At 42.3% G+C, this 13,294-nt stretch overlaps 1 protein-coding gene across 1 annotated transcript in view; it reads right to left on the bottom strand.

Annotated features, from left to right (window-relative positions):
* Positions 1–13,294, bottom strand: part of shoc2 (SHOC2 leucine rich repeat scaffold protein) — a 370,366-nt gene that overhangs the window by 25,424 nt on the left and 331,648 nt on the right. The window lies entirely within an intron of this gene.

Below are 13,294 nucleotides of genomic sequence, written 5' to 3'. Positions count from 1 at the left end.
AAGAAAATCCTAATACGCTATGGAGGTGTTAAACATAATCTTGCTGTTATGGTAGCATTCAATTACTTAGTTATATACCCAACAGAAACAGAGCAAGACCTGAACAAAGACAAAGGACAAAGAATATCACTTTTATCTAACCTCATTTCTGAGGCGCGACGAAACCGTTAGCTCCAAAATAAGCCTGACAATGTCCTTGCTTTTTACCTCATAGTAATGTTGGCACACTTCACACAAATGGTGAGGCAGGCAAGCAGAGAGCACAGAGAGGACCAAGGGGAACTTGAACTGCTGCATCTCCCATCAATTAATCAAGAAGCAGAAGGCTGTGTCCAGTCAACACACTGTGGCACAAGCATCCATCACCTTGCTTATAGCCTAGAAATGCTTGGAAACAACAGTGTGCAAGCTCTCTCCCTCTCTCTCTCTGTCTTTCTCTCTCTCTCTCTCTCTCTCTCTCTCTCTCTCTCTCTCTCTCTCTCTCTCTCTCTCTCTCTCCCACTCACACACACGTACATACACGGATACACACTGTCAATGTGGTCCTCCAACTGACCACCATCATGAGTTTTGTTTATTTTTTAAGTGCTTATGATTTATTGTCTCTTGGTTTCAAAGAGAGAAGTTGGCATCTTTTGCTCTTGACCCAAATACATTGAACCATTGTTTCCAAACTGAATGCAACAACAAGATGTTCTCCTCTAACGGTGTAGCCTCATATCTCTCTTTGTCACAGCCCCATTTACTATAAACCCCCACAACGGACTTTAATAAGAATGTTGAGTTTTCCAAATCTGGATTGTTGTAATCTATGATGATTTAAACAGTGTTTCACTCAGTGCTTCCGTGGATACTTTGCACTTTTAATCACACTGTCTTCAATCAGCCAGGTGGTAATCTGGCACCCCATACTGTTCTGTCTCTTTGTGCATAGTGATATGCATATTTTATTGTTGTTTTTCATTCTTTGTTCATCTCACAACAGGAGTTCAAATTGTATTTTCCTTTATTGTCCACATGTCAGCATGTGGCCTCTGTCCAGGTAATGAGTCACCAGGAATATGTGCCAAAATAGCAAAAGTTGCCAGTCTATGCTTGATGCTGCTAGAATCAACGCACTCGATATACACTGATGCTGTGGCAACCTATGAAGCACAAAAATAATTGCAATGAATGTCATTTGAAAAGTGCATTAGCATTCTGTACCAAAATATGTATGGCAGAACTCCACAGGGACTGTATGCCATTCAAAAAAGGGCAAATTTATATAGCACTGCTGTCACATGAAAACACAGCCATAGTGCTGTTTTTCTTGCTCACTTCACAAATCCACTTAATTATTCGAATATTCCAACATTAATACATCTGCTACTCTAACTTGTTTGGAAATTATAACTTAAAGGAAGGAATAACATTTTGGAGCCAGAAACTTTAAGCCAAGACCAACAGCAGTATGAAAACACACATTTTAAATGAAAACTGTATTAGTGAATTGCGTGAGCATAAAGAAATCACCACACCCCTTGCTTTTGTATTGAGTTAGGCCAATGCCACTGATAACAGAGATATTTCTAGTTCACCCTCCATATGTCCATCCTTACCTGCATCTGATCTGCTGAAGCTGTTGCCCTGGGACAAAGATGAGCTGATATTGAAATACAGCACAGTACTGGATGCTGAACTTCTGCCTGTTGGCGCTGCTGCAGTCAAATGAAAGGCGGATTATGTCACAGGACAGCACCTGAGTGCCGCTGTGCCATTTCTCGAGGCAGGATGTAGCAAAAAGGCAGCGATTTAGGTGTCTGCATCAGTAGATCCTCATTGAATGGCCTTTTGAAATCCTTTCAAGATCCTTTTGAATACATTCATTTGTAGTTACCTGCCACTACAGCAGAGCATCAGACCTATTTTCTGGACTGGTGCATCTGTGTGCTCGTGCCGTCTGATATTTCAGCTGATATTTGTCTTTTTAATCTTATTTTCCTGTAAATGGAGGACACGGAAATCCTAAAATGTCTTGTTCATGAATGAGTTTCATTATTACAGTCTTCATAGCAGTCATCTCTGTGCATAAAGAACAGTTTTGCTGACAAAGAGCCAGCTGTCTCACCTCATGGCCCCTATACCACCTCTGATTCATGGAGTATCATCTACCGAGGTACATTGGAGGATATACGAGGTACGTGTATGAAATCCCATTCACTGTGATGTAATGTGCAAGCCAGCAGAATGTCAATGTCAAAATGAAGCTTTGAACTGCACACTGATATCCCCCAAGAAAGACTATTGAGAGGAGAGACCATGTATGCAGTAGCACATGTTGTCTAATCCACCAGTAAACCAGCAAAGTTCCTCCTTCAAATGCACCCTTCTTACACCTGACCGGATGAACACACTGCATTGATCTTAAAAATTAATTCATAAATTAACGTTACATTGTTAAATGTATTTGGTGTGATGTGAAGTCATTGGGGCAGTAGTGCCTCAGAGTCAATGTTTGAACCTGTCTGTGGTGGTGATGTGATGTCCTGGTGATGTCTTTAGTGACTGCTAACTAGAAAATTTCAAATCTCTGTCTGTCATGCAGAGGCACAGTATTCATATTTTAAAGTAGAGATTACAATATTGATAATTTTGTAGCGTAGCTCTCCTTTTTGCTCATGCTTTTAAGCCGTATCGTTACCAGCGTTTCCTCCATACTGTAGTGGGTCATATTCCTCCATGTGAAGGGCACAGTGGCCTCTGTCAGGCTATTCTGTGAAGTCAGAGGGGAGGAGTCGTTAGCTTTGGATATTAGTCTGCTGTCCATCATGCCTGCTGCACTCTGAGGTCCCCAGAGACACTGAAAGAGGGAAAAAGAGGAGGCAAAGGGAGGGAAAGAAGGAGGGACAGAGGTGGAGGGATTGCATGTAGCTGTGTGTGTGTGTGTGTGTGTGTGTGTGTGTGTGTGTGTGTGTGTGTGTGTGTGTGTGTGTGTGTGTGTGTGTGTGTGTGTGTGTGTGTGTGTGTGTGTGTGTGTGTCCATCAACCCATAGAGGACCTCTGAAGTTCCAGACAGAGGGAGGTGTGTACTGCTGCAATGCGTAAAGGCATCACAGCTTCACGGCTTCATGCAGCGAGCAGACTGACTGACTGGTTGATTGACTGCCTCAGAGATTTACAGCATGCTATAAAATGGTCTTATGAAGGGAATAGCTTGCAGAATAGCTGAATACCTAGCTGACTTTACTGGGTTTTTCAGAAAAGTCCCACATCTCATAACTAGCATAGGTGGCGCCATCATGCAGGTCCACAAGAGAATTAATTGAGCACAAGTAAAACTACTTGGCAGTGAATTATCAGTGGGGATTATTTATACATTTATGTACTATAACTTTGCGCTCATACCTGCAGATTCACATGAAACACTATGGTGTCTCAATGCAAAACTGCACTCAGTGAAGTGAAAGTTTAGTCCTTCCGTCTCCAAGGCCAAAATGTAGGCTAACAGCTAGTGAATAGCTCCATAAAATAGGTCACTTTCAATTGTTTTGCAGCACCAGTTTTGCAGTATCTCATCTGTAACATTTGAATCAATTAAAAATAATAAATAAAATGAAAATGAGGGAGCGCTGATGTTATTTGGTTGTGATTGGCCAGTGAGCCCAGTCTTGGAACAGACACGCAGCACGCTCTCTTGCACACCTTAAGAGGGGCCGGTAAAGACACAGGCGGGGCCAGATGGGCTGCTGAAAACTTTTGGGATTTTTTTGATAGCCCACCGGTGCAGCAGCCAACCGGGATGTATGCCAGATGGCCAGCACAGCACTGACTAAACCTACTGAATTAGCCAAAGCTGGTGAAGGGAAAAACTGACTACATTGTAGTCATTGATGCATTTAAACTGATAACATTTTGAAAAATGGAGGATATTTTCCACGTTTGAGACATCTGTATTCCATCACCAGCAGTTGTGCTCCATTCATTGTAGCTTTTTCTCATCTCTTAAAACAAACTGAGCCCTTTCTTCACCTGAGTCGAGTTTTTTTTGTGTGTTGACATTTTTGCATGGTGTTTTTACTTATTTGGATTTTGCTTTTTGTGTGTGTATTCATTGGGTTTATTGCGGCACGTTTGTGTGAGAATAACAAGCCAGAGACATGACTGAACATTTGCATTTCAGGTAGTAGTGACAGACCAGAAACATTCAAGTAAAAGTCCTGAAGGAGAAAGTATGCAGCCTAAAGTGTGTCTTAGTTGTCACATAAAAACCCTGTATCTGAGCTTTGTAAAATATATCAAAATTTTAACACAGGAATGAGTAGACATTGAAAAGGTTTAATCCATCCAAAACCCACTCAGCAGCATAAAGACTTATCGCTCAGTTCAACATTAAAATCAGAGGCTTTAACTTGCGTGGCGTCAGAGGTTGCCATATTGTGGTGTCAAGAGATCACTCGCTCCCTGAGGACCAACAGCAGGCCGAAGAGGTGGCGAAGGAAGCAGCTCAGTGTGACAACTGGAAACACTCCAGAGAGAAGGGACGATGCTTGCTTGTGTTTAAAACCTAAACAAGTGAGCTGACGGTATATGCTAAACTGGATTTCTTCACTTGGCCTTGATAAGTGAGACAAAAGGACAAGTAGGGCACAGTTTGGGGACTGAGTCAAAGTGCAGCAAGCATCACTGTGCCGTCTGTGGATGGAAAAACATAGCCAGGACTGCACCTTACTGAATGCAGGTGCTCCAGACAATTTTGTGTCCTCACTGTGGCCCCGGCAGTGCAGTCACAGGACAGTATTGTCCACACACTTTGACTGAAGGGTGTGAGCACTTCAAATGCTCTCTGCCTTCAATCTTCGCTGTATCGTCCCTGTGTACCTGTCTGAAATAGGAATAAAATACTGCAGGAGGCTGGGCCCCCCACTCCCCTCTACAAAAACACTTGGAAAACATCCAGAGTGGAGCGCATCGTGCCCTAGAAAGCTAGTGCAGTAGAACTGTCACGGAGCAATGCAGGGAAGAGAGGAACGTGACAGGATGGTGGGAGCTGGTTGCACGCCCACGGCACAACCAAATATGAGCATGAAGGTAATGCAGTGGACAGCAACAGCAGAGATTTGGATTTCTCTGATTTAAGATACAGTTTTTGTATGAAATCTGTAATGACCTATTTAGCTTTGAAATAGTGTTATGCAGATGGGACAGCCCTGCCCCAGTAACCCAAAGTAGCTCAAAAAAAGCTACTGTGACTGAAGCAGATTAAAACTTACCCCTCTACACCCATATGAAGGAGGACTAAAGATTCACATTTGTAGAACTTATGCAGCCAGTCCCTAGATGCACTTGTTTGCGTGAATACAACTGTAACATTTCTTACACAGAGACATTATGGCATTTCTACTGGACACAATGAAACGCAGAAACAGAGTGAAAAATAAGTGACAACATCTTCAACATCATCAGTGGTTTGCCACTTTAATGAATCAGCTTTAACCAGCTCAAATGACAATATCTGACGATGTATTACAAATTTAATAGGTGTGGTCAAAGTGCAGTGAGTCCAGGCTTGCTCAGCTGTGAATGCTTGCATTAGCTTATCATCATAAAGTGATACTGCCTCCTCACACACCCCCAAAGAGAAACAAAGGAAGCATAGAAAGTTGGATCGGGACCAAAGTGTCGTGTTCACTTGAGGAGACAAACTACACTGGAGGCAGTTTCCTGCGCAGCACCTCAGAGAGGTCAACCCTGTCCAGACAGATGCTGCTTTGAGGTGCATGAGAGGAGATGACTGTCATTTACAGACGAGGTGCTGAACAGAACAAGGTTGTCAGTGCTTTTTTTCCACAAGAGGAAAAGCTATTTTCTACAATCAATGATAAAGGTTTGGAAATAAGACACGTCTTCTGACGTTCTATCAGGGCTTGCTGACAGTAAAACTGTCCTGTTAGAGGGTCGGTTTAGTGTTCTGTCGATTCTGTGGAGCGACTGGAAGCTTGGCAGCAAAAGAAAAAAAACGTTTTACCTTTTTCAGCCCAAATCTAATCTTTTCATGGCTATTCTATTCAATGGAGACAAATCAGACAGGACTTCAAAACACATATCTTTATTTTACCCGTATTAAAAGCACACTTGAAGTGTCCAACCTGGCATCGTTTCAGCTGATGGTAGAGGAGAAAAGCTGGACTGACAACAGAGCTGAACAGAGTTCTCAGTCAGGTGAGAAAAGAAAACAAGGAGATGAAGAAGAGCCAACATGGACAGTGATGCATGAGATATGAGACCCACCACCCCCAGCATTTAGAGTGCCTACTTGTGACTCTGTGTGTGTGTGTGTGTGTGTGTGTGTGTGTGTGTGTGTGTGTGTGTGTGTGTGTGTGTGTGTGTGTGTGTGTGTGTTCATCTAAGCGTATATGAATATGTGTGTGTGTGTCCTCTTCTGAGCATGGGAGCATCAAGGAGAGAGCTGACAAGTGAGCACAGAAAAGGAACAGAGGAAAGTGTGTGTGTGTGTGTGTGTGTGTACGCACGCGTGTATAGGTGTTTGTGTGTACGTGTGTGTGTATGTGTGTGTGTGTGTGTGTGTGTGTGTGTGTGTGTGTGTGTGTGTGTGTGTGTGTGTGTGTACTTGTACTTGCTACATAGTGAGAACCAGAACAAGTTTATAACTACAGAGTGAGGACATTTTGGGACAGTGAGAGTCCTCACAAGGATAGAAGTAGAAGCGTGTGTGTGTGTGTGTGTGTGTGTGTGAGAGAGAGAGAGAGAGAGAGAGAGAGAGAGAGCGTGTGTATTGGCTTTTCTGTGAAGTCACCCTAATTAATAGCCGAGAGTGTTTGGCTGAAAGCGTTGTTACTTAAATTAGAGAACCCTCTGTTGTCCAACTTGGCGGGATAAACTAGCCACATTAACACTCATATTCCTGAGAGTCATAATGATGGTATGTTAAATATCTTTGTAAACCGCTTTCTCAAACAAATTGCTACAAAGTACTAAACATAAAAAGAATAAGCTACAATGAAAATGTTGTCAGGCCATCATTTATAAACCAGTCTATCTATCTATTAGATAACCGTTAGCTGCAGGCTCTATAAATAATAATGACAAGGAGACTCTGCATCAGCAATACACATGGGCGCAGGTAACAGCATGTATGTGTGCGTGTGTGCGTACATGTCTGTACATGTATGCAGGCATGTACGTGTGTGTGTATCTGTGTGCATGCCAATTAAAGTGGCCCTTGGTGCAGTGATCAATACTCAACGGGTCATGGTTAGTAGCTTTATGAGGTGCAGTTATCCCACCACCCTTTATTTACTGTCACACACACACACACACACACACACACACACACACACACACACACACACACACACACACACACACACACACACGCACACACACACCATCTATCTCTTTGGTGATAAAGATTGGGCTGACAGTGCAATCTTACAGTAACCACCTATGGCTCATGTCCAATGAGAAAGGGTGTGTGTGTGTGTGTGTGTGTGTGTGTGTGTGTGTGTGTGTGTGTGTGTGTGTGTGTGTGTGTGTGTGTGTGTGTGTGCATGTCCCCCATATGTCCATTGCCATAGGATGAAAGAAAGGGAGTGAGCAAGCAAGGAAAAACATTTGAGATCTCCCCATGACTTTTACTTGTAATGGAGAATTTTTGCTTTGTGGTCTTACTACTTTTACTTAAAGGATCTTTATAGCCTTCTTCCGCCACCACCGGGGTTAGCAGATGGTCAGACGTGGTGTTTGAATGGACTGATGCTAAAGTCATGTCCTTGCTTCTTTGCACAGGATGCACGTTGCACACGGGGTAAACAGGATGCAGTGAAACACACTCACCACCAACAATACCAAATCACAATGACAGCTGTCTTGCTCTGTGATTTTATTTGCTTACAAATATGTTTTCAGGGTATGACAATACGTTATTCTGAAAAGAACCTTTTTTGATATATTCTCGTATTTAACTTTAAATTTCTCACACTATTGCTGACAGACACCGAACATGCCACCACCAGAGTCCCTCCGTTCCTCCTTTGTAACTCCCTTCTTCCACAAGACAATGAATCAGTGTTTATTGATTATGTTTTGTGTCTCATTATGGATGCGCGCACACACACACACACACACACACACACACACACACACACACACACACACACACACACACACACACACACACACAAACTGCTGATAGCGAGCTTTCCGGTGCAGTGGAGATCTGTGAATACATTACATGTACACTCAAAGGGTCCATGCATATTTGATGGCTATAAAAAGGTAAGGCTGGGAGAGACTTATGACGGCCCTCCTGCTCACTCTCAGCACAACACACTCTCTGCCTTCGAAAACTGTGCTTCGTCATTCCCACAATTTTCAATTACAAACAGCACAGTGAGAATTTAGCCATTTCCTAGGAAGAAAATCATATTTACAACAAAACAAGCAGCAGCCATTATGTCCAGCAGTCGTCCAGCAGGGACGGTTAAATAAAGACTTTTACGTCAGCAGACTTGCCAAACACCCTTTGCCTATATTAATCTGTGCTTGAAGTTTATTTCTGCTTGTATCCAGAAATTCAATGTCGAATTTTTGCAACTGCAGCAGGGTGTAAACTCTTGTGCCGGTGTTAGATTTAATCAACAAATTTGTCTCGACTGAAAGAATCTTCTCCTGCTCTGTATTACTCTGTTTGCTCGCAGTGAAAACGCCCATACAGCCTCTCCCTGCTTTTCGTGTGACTTTGCAGATATGATGTGCGCCCTTGAAAGAGACCTTGGCTTGCATTGCAGTCATGGCAATGAGAGCAGCACTCTGGTAACACTGCTGCCCCTCTGTGGACAACATGTAGAAGTGCATCCCATTACAGCACCTCCTTGCATGGCACAATGGAACTACATTTCACTCATATGGGTGGAGGGAATTCCCTGAGTGACGATGTATAATATTCTGAATTGTAAATGATAAATCATCAGGGGCTTTTTTTTCTTTTACTCTAGGTGCGGTGTTATATAAGATGTTTATAATCTCCACTGCAATGAAAAAATACCCTCCGAATGAGGAGCTGACAAAAAAACCCCAAATTATTTGTGGTAACACAGATGCCATTTGTGTGACAAAGACAATATAGAAGTGAAAGAGTCTGTTGGAATTGGTTTTTAAACACTTCTTTTAGCCCAGTTTCATTTCTTTATAACTGCCCATGTCTGGTGCACCAGAAACCCTATGTACACAATGTAAGCCTAAAAAATTAGATGAAGACCGGGCGCTGCCATCCTTTGATTGGTTTGTTAATAAGTCTAGATTATAGTCTTGCCCTACATTACTGAAGTAGAAACAAACTGCGAGGACTTTTTGACTTCATTGGTTGTATGAGCCTTACAGTTGTGAGTCACACAGTGTTATTCTGTACCGTGTATCTTTTACAGTTGACCATTTCCATACAAAATATTCTTCCCAAAATTAGCAGTTATGCATATATTTCCAAGATGTGATTCTTGGGTGACTCTGTGATTGTGATGTGATTCTTGGAAAATGACAGCATCTGAATCATCTAAAATGCAAAGATTTCCCCTGGAAAACAACACATCAAAATGTCACTGAGTAACACAATTTCCTCATACCAGCGCTGACTGATGATGCTCTCACCCAAAAACTGCTCCAAAATCAGCCTAAAGGGGAAAATATTCTTCTGCATGGCCTGCATTACTATCCTTTGTATTGTGTATGTTTAACAGTTTTCCCCTGAGGGATCATTAGAGTTTTTTTTTCTAATCTAAATTCACTGAATCTGATGAAAGAAGCAGTCATGGCCCAGTCTGCACCAGGCTCTCAATGTGGAGCTGCTGTTCACCTCTAAAAATGTCTCTTCATATTAGCGAGCTGGCAGCTTTTTTTCCACTTGACCCATTTAACAATCAAATGTGATCATGCACATGTTGTTGATATCATTGGAGGCCATCAAAATATGCATCTTATCTGAGTGAATAACATGCTGAGAATGAAACAAAATCAACATTTGTACTTTAGAAAATACACTGCATGAACTTCAGTGTTTTCTTGTATTGGCAGTTCCTTTCTGTCAGTTCGCCGCTTTGTTATCTCCTTGTCAGTAATGCAGCATGAACACTGTTAAAAAGTGGTGGCCAAAGAAAGAGAAAAGGATAATGCAGTAAAAGGAGGGCAGATAAAGTGATGCTGAGCAGTTAACAATAGATAATCTACGTGTCTGGATGGGATTTTGTTTATCTGCTGCATTTGTTTGCTGTTGTCATTGTGCACTTGTTCAGGCAGTGAAATCCTGTGCTCTCTCCTGGTTCTTATCTCACACGGCCGCTGTGATAAGCTGCTCTCTACACCCAAACCTAGAACTACAACTGGGGTATTCTCCATCATGCTGCAACATTCACGTGTGTGTCTGCATGGGTGGATACGAGAGAGAGAGAGAGAGAGAGAAAGAGAGAGAGAGAGAGAGAGAGAGAGAGGAAGAAAGAGAAATGCCTGATGGGTATTCTGCATCACATGAGCACAAGTGTAGAGTGGGGGTACTCATACTTTAGTTTGATGTTGGAGTCTTAGAAAAAACTAAAGAATACATCAAGATCAATATTTCCTTAAAGATGAGAAATATTTAGTTTCAACACGATTGTCAGCCATCACTTATTGTTTGCTGTCACTTTGGCCCCAGAAATGTGATCTAGAAATCTTTTTAAAAATTGCATAGAATTAACTGAATTGACATTTGTTGATACTGCTTGTATTCCAGAAAACAGAAATAATCAAAATGCTTTTGAGACCTGGACTGTAAGACTGGCACCATGACCTGAGTGGCAGATTTTATGAGAAAACCACATGACGTAGTCACAAGTTGTTGACTCTTGAGTACATACACGACATGTCACACATTTTCCACCTCTCTTTATTTCCTTTCTCTCCCATGATCTTGACAGCAGATATTGCTCAATGGTCAATGGTTATGTAAAAATACTGCAAAATATGAAAACATGATAATATGTGAAGCATTGAAATATCCACAGTTACATATTTTTTGAACAGTTTCTCTCTCTCTCTCTCTCTCTCTCTCTCTCTCTCTCTCTCTCTCTCTCTCTCTCTCTCTCTCTCTCTCTCCCTCTCCCTCTCTCTCTCTCTCTCTCGTATTTCTCACAATAACCATAGATATGCAAGTTTTGCCACATGTTGTTTGTAACCACAATTTAGACACCGTGACCGCACCACAGAGCAGCCCATTCAGTGCAGCTGAGCCCTCTGGATACATTTTCTGTTTTAATGCATCAGAAAGGCTCAGTTCCTCCACTGTCCCTCCACAGCTGCTGTGAAACTGATTCCATGGACGTCTGGGGGAAGAGAGGGCCATACTTCAGTCATTTAACCCATTGCAGGGAATAATGTATTCAGGCGGTTGGTATAAGCTAATAAAGGATAGCACAGCACGATGCTTTCAAGGACTAGCATACACCAAGTAACACATAAGGACAAACAGGAAAACTTAATTGTTTGTGCAATGAAATTAGTCTTGCACTTCATGACAGCAGCAGTAAGACCACAAATCAGTAGAGGAAACCTGCGGCGAACTACAGAATAAAGGACACATCATACAGACATCAACCCTATACAAGTGGTACTTGATCTGCCAGAAGATCAACCACGACTACTATGACACGACAGTCACCACCAGCCATGCTTGTGGAGGTAATATCAGGTAAAAAATACATTTGTAATAGCACATACTATCATAAATAATTAAAGAGTCTTTAGAGTATTTGTTTCGACAATGATTTTGCAGTTATTTTATACAGTAAGGTGCTACAAAATCTAATCTGATCAACAGCTGTGAAGGAGAACCTGTGGTTTAAGTACAATGTCTGCTCTATTTATTGTCTCATGCATACACGCACAAATGTTGCCATGATGACATAGTGTCCATATATCTATGAAGGAGATGGATAAGAAAAACTTATTTTGATTGACTAAAATCCGTTATATTGACTAGATGGATGTGCAATTTATCGGAAATGGACATGTCAGCAGAGATAGGAGCCAGTCCTGCAGTGCAACGTCACTGCTAAAAGCTGTGATGTTGTGTGCTGGGCCCCACTGCACTACCCGGAACAAGAGTATCCCTCCAGACTTCCCCAGATTTGTCTAACCCTAACCCTTACCTTCACCTGAACCCAAACCTTACCCTAACCCTAACCCAAACGTCTTCACTCTAAAATTGAATGATTTATGTTCTGGGGACTTGTAGTTTGTCCCCATAAGAAAAGATGAGTCCCTGAAATGTGTCACAAACAGATTCTTGTCCCCACAACATGAGTAATACACGTCGACACTCACACACACACACACACACACACACACACACACACACACACACACACACACACACACACACACACGTGTGCACACAAATATAGAAATGTTTCTGTGATATTTCAGGGTTGAGTGGAAGGAGGGTGGAGAGAGAGATAAAGTAAGTGCATTTCAGTCTCTATGCACGTCCTACTGCGTCTCTCTGTCTCTCTCTCTCTGAAACACACACACACACACACACACACACACACACACACACACACACACACACACACTCCTTCACTGTGACTCATCCCCTGGGCCACCCCCACCCCCTTACCACATGTCTGCCCTACCTCTAGGCACAGCCAGCAATCGAGCTGTCAGTGTTCTTTCTTTCTTTCTTTCTTTCTTTCTTTCTTTCTTTCTTTCTTTCTTTCTTTCTTTCTTTCTTTCTTTCTTTCTTTCTTTCTTTCTTTCTCAGCTTCACTCTCCACCTCAGTCCTCAGTCCTTCCAAAAAACTTTTTTCATTCTTTCCTAACTTTTCTTTTTTCCTCAGGCAAATCCCACCCAAGCCTCCTCCACCCTCACCCTCTTAGGGCTCCTTAAAATCCGCCATGATGCCGTCAGTTCTTATGCAACAGCAGCCATGGTTGTGGGGGAAATAGCCCTGCAATGCAGCAGAGTTATAAAATAGCAGCATCCACTATGGGGGCTGCTGCTAAGACAGAATGTTACCACCTCCATCACTGCTGTGTGGTTACTACTCTGCACTGGTGCTGCTAAGAAACTCTCTTTTTGACCACTTTTTTTGTAAGTGTTTGTCCACAGTGGGCTGGGCTCGTGCTCAAAAGGAAAAAAAAAAGCTTTTCTTCTAGGTCACATCAGTGTAACCTGTTGGCAAGAGTTTTTTTTAGACTCAGTCCATGTATGTAGTTCATGTATTCAGACTACACTGCAATGATTTACTCTATTAAAACACATTTA

This window comes from Chaetodon trifascialis, chromosome 2 (genome assembly GCF_039877785.1).
Source record: "Chaetodon trifascialis isolate fChaTrf1 chromosome 2, fChaTrf1.hap1, whole genome shotgun sequence".
In the NCBI taxonomy this organism is placed as follows: Eukaryota; Metazoa; Chordata; class Actinopteri; order Chaetodontiformes; family Chaetodontidae; genus Chaetodon; species Chaetodon trifascialis.
The sequence above is the reverse complement of the archived record's forward strand: the minus strand, read 5'-3'. Positions and strand labels throughout refer to the sequence as shown.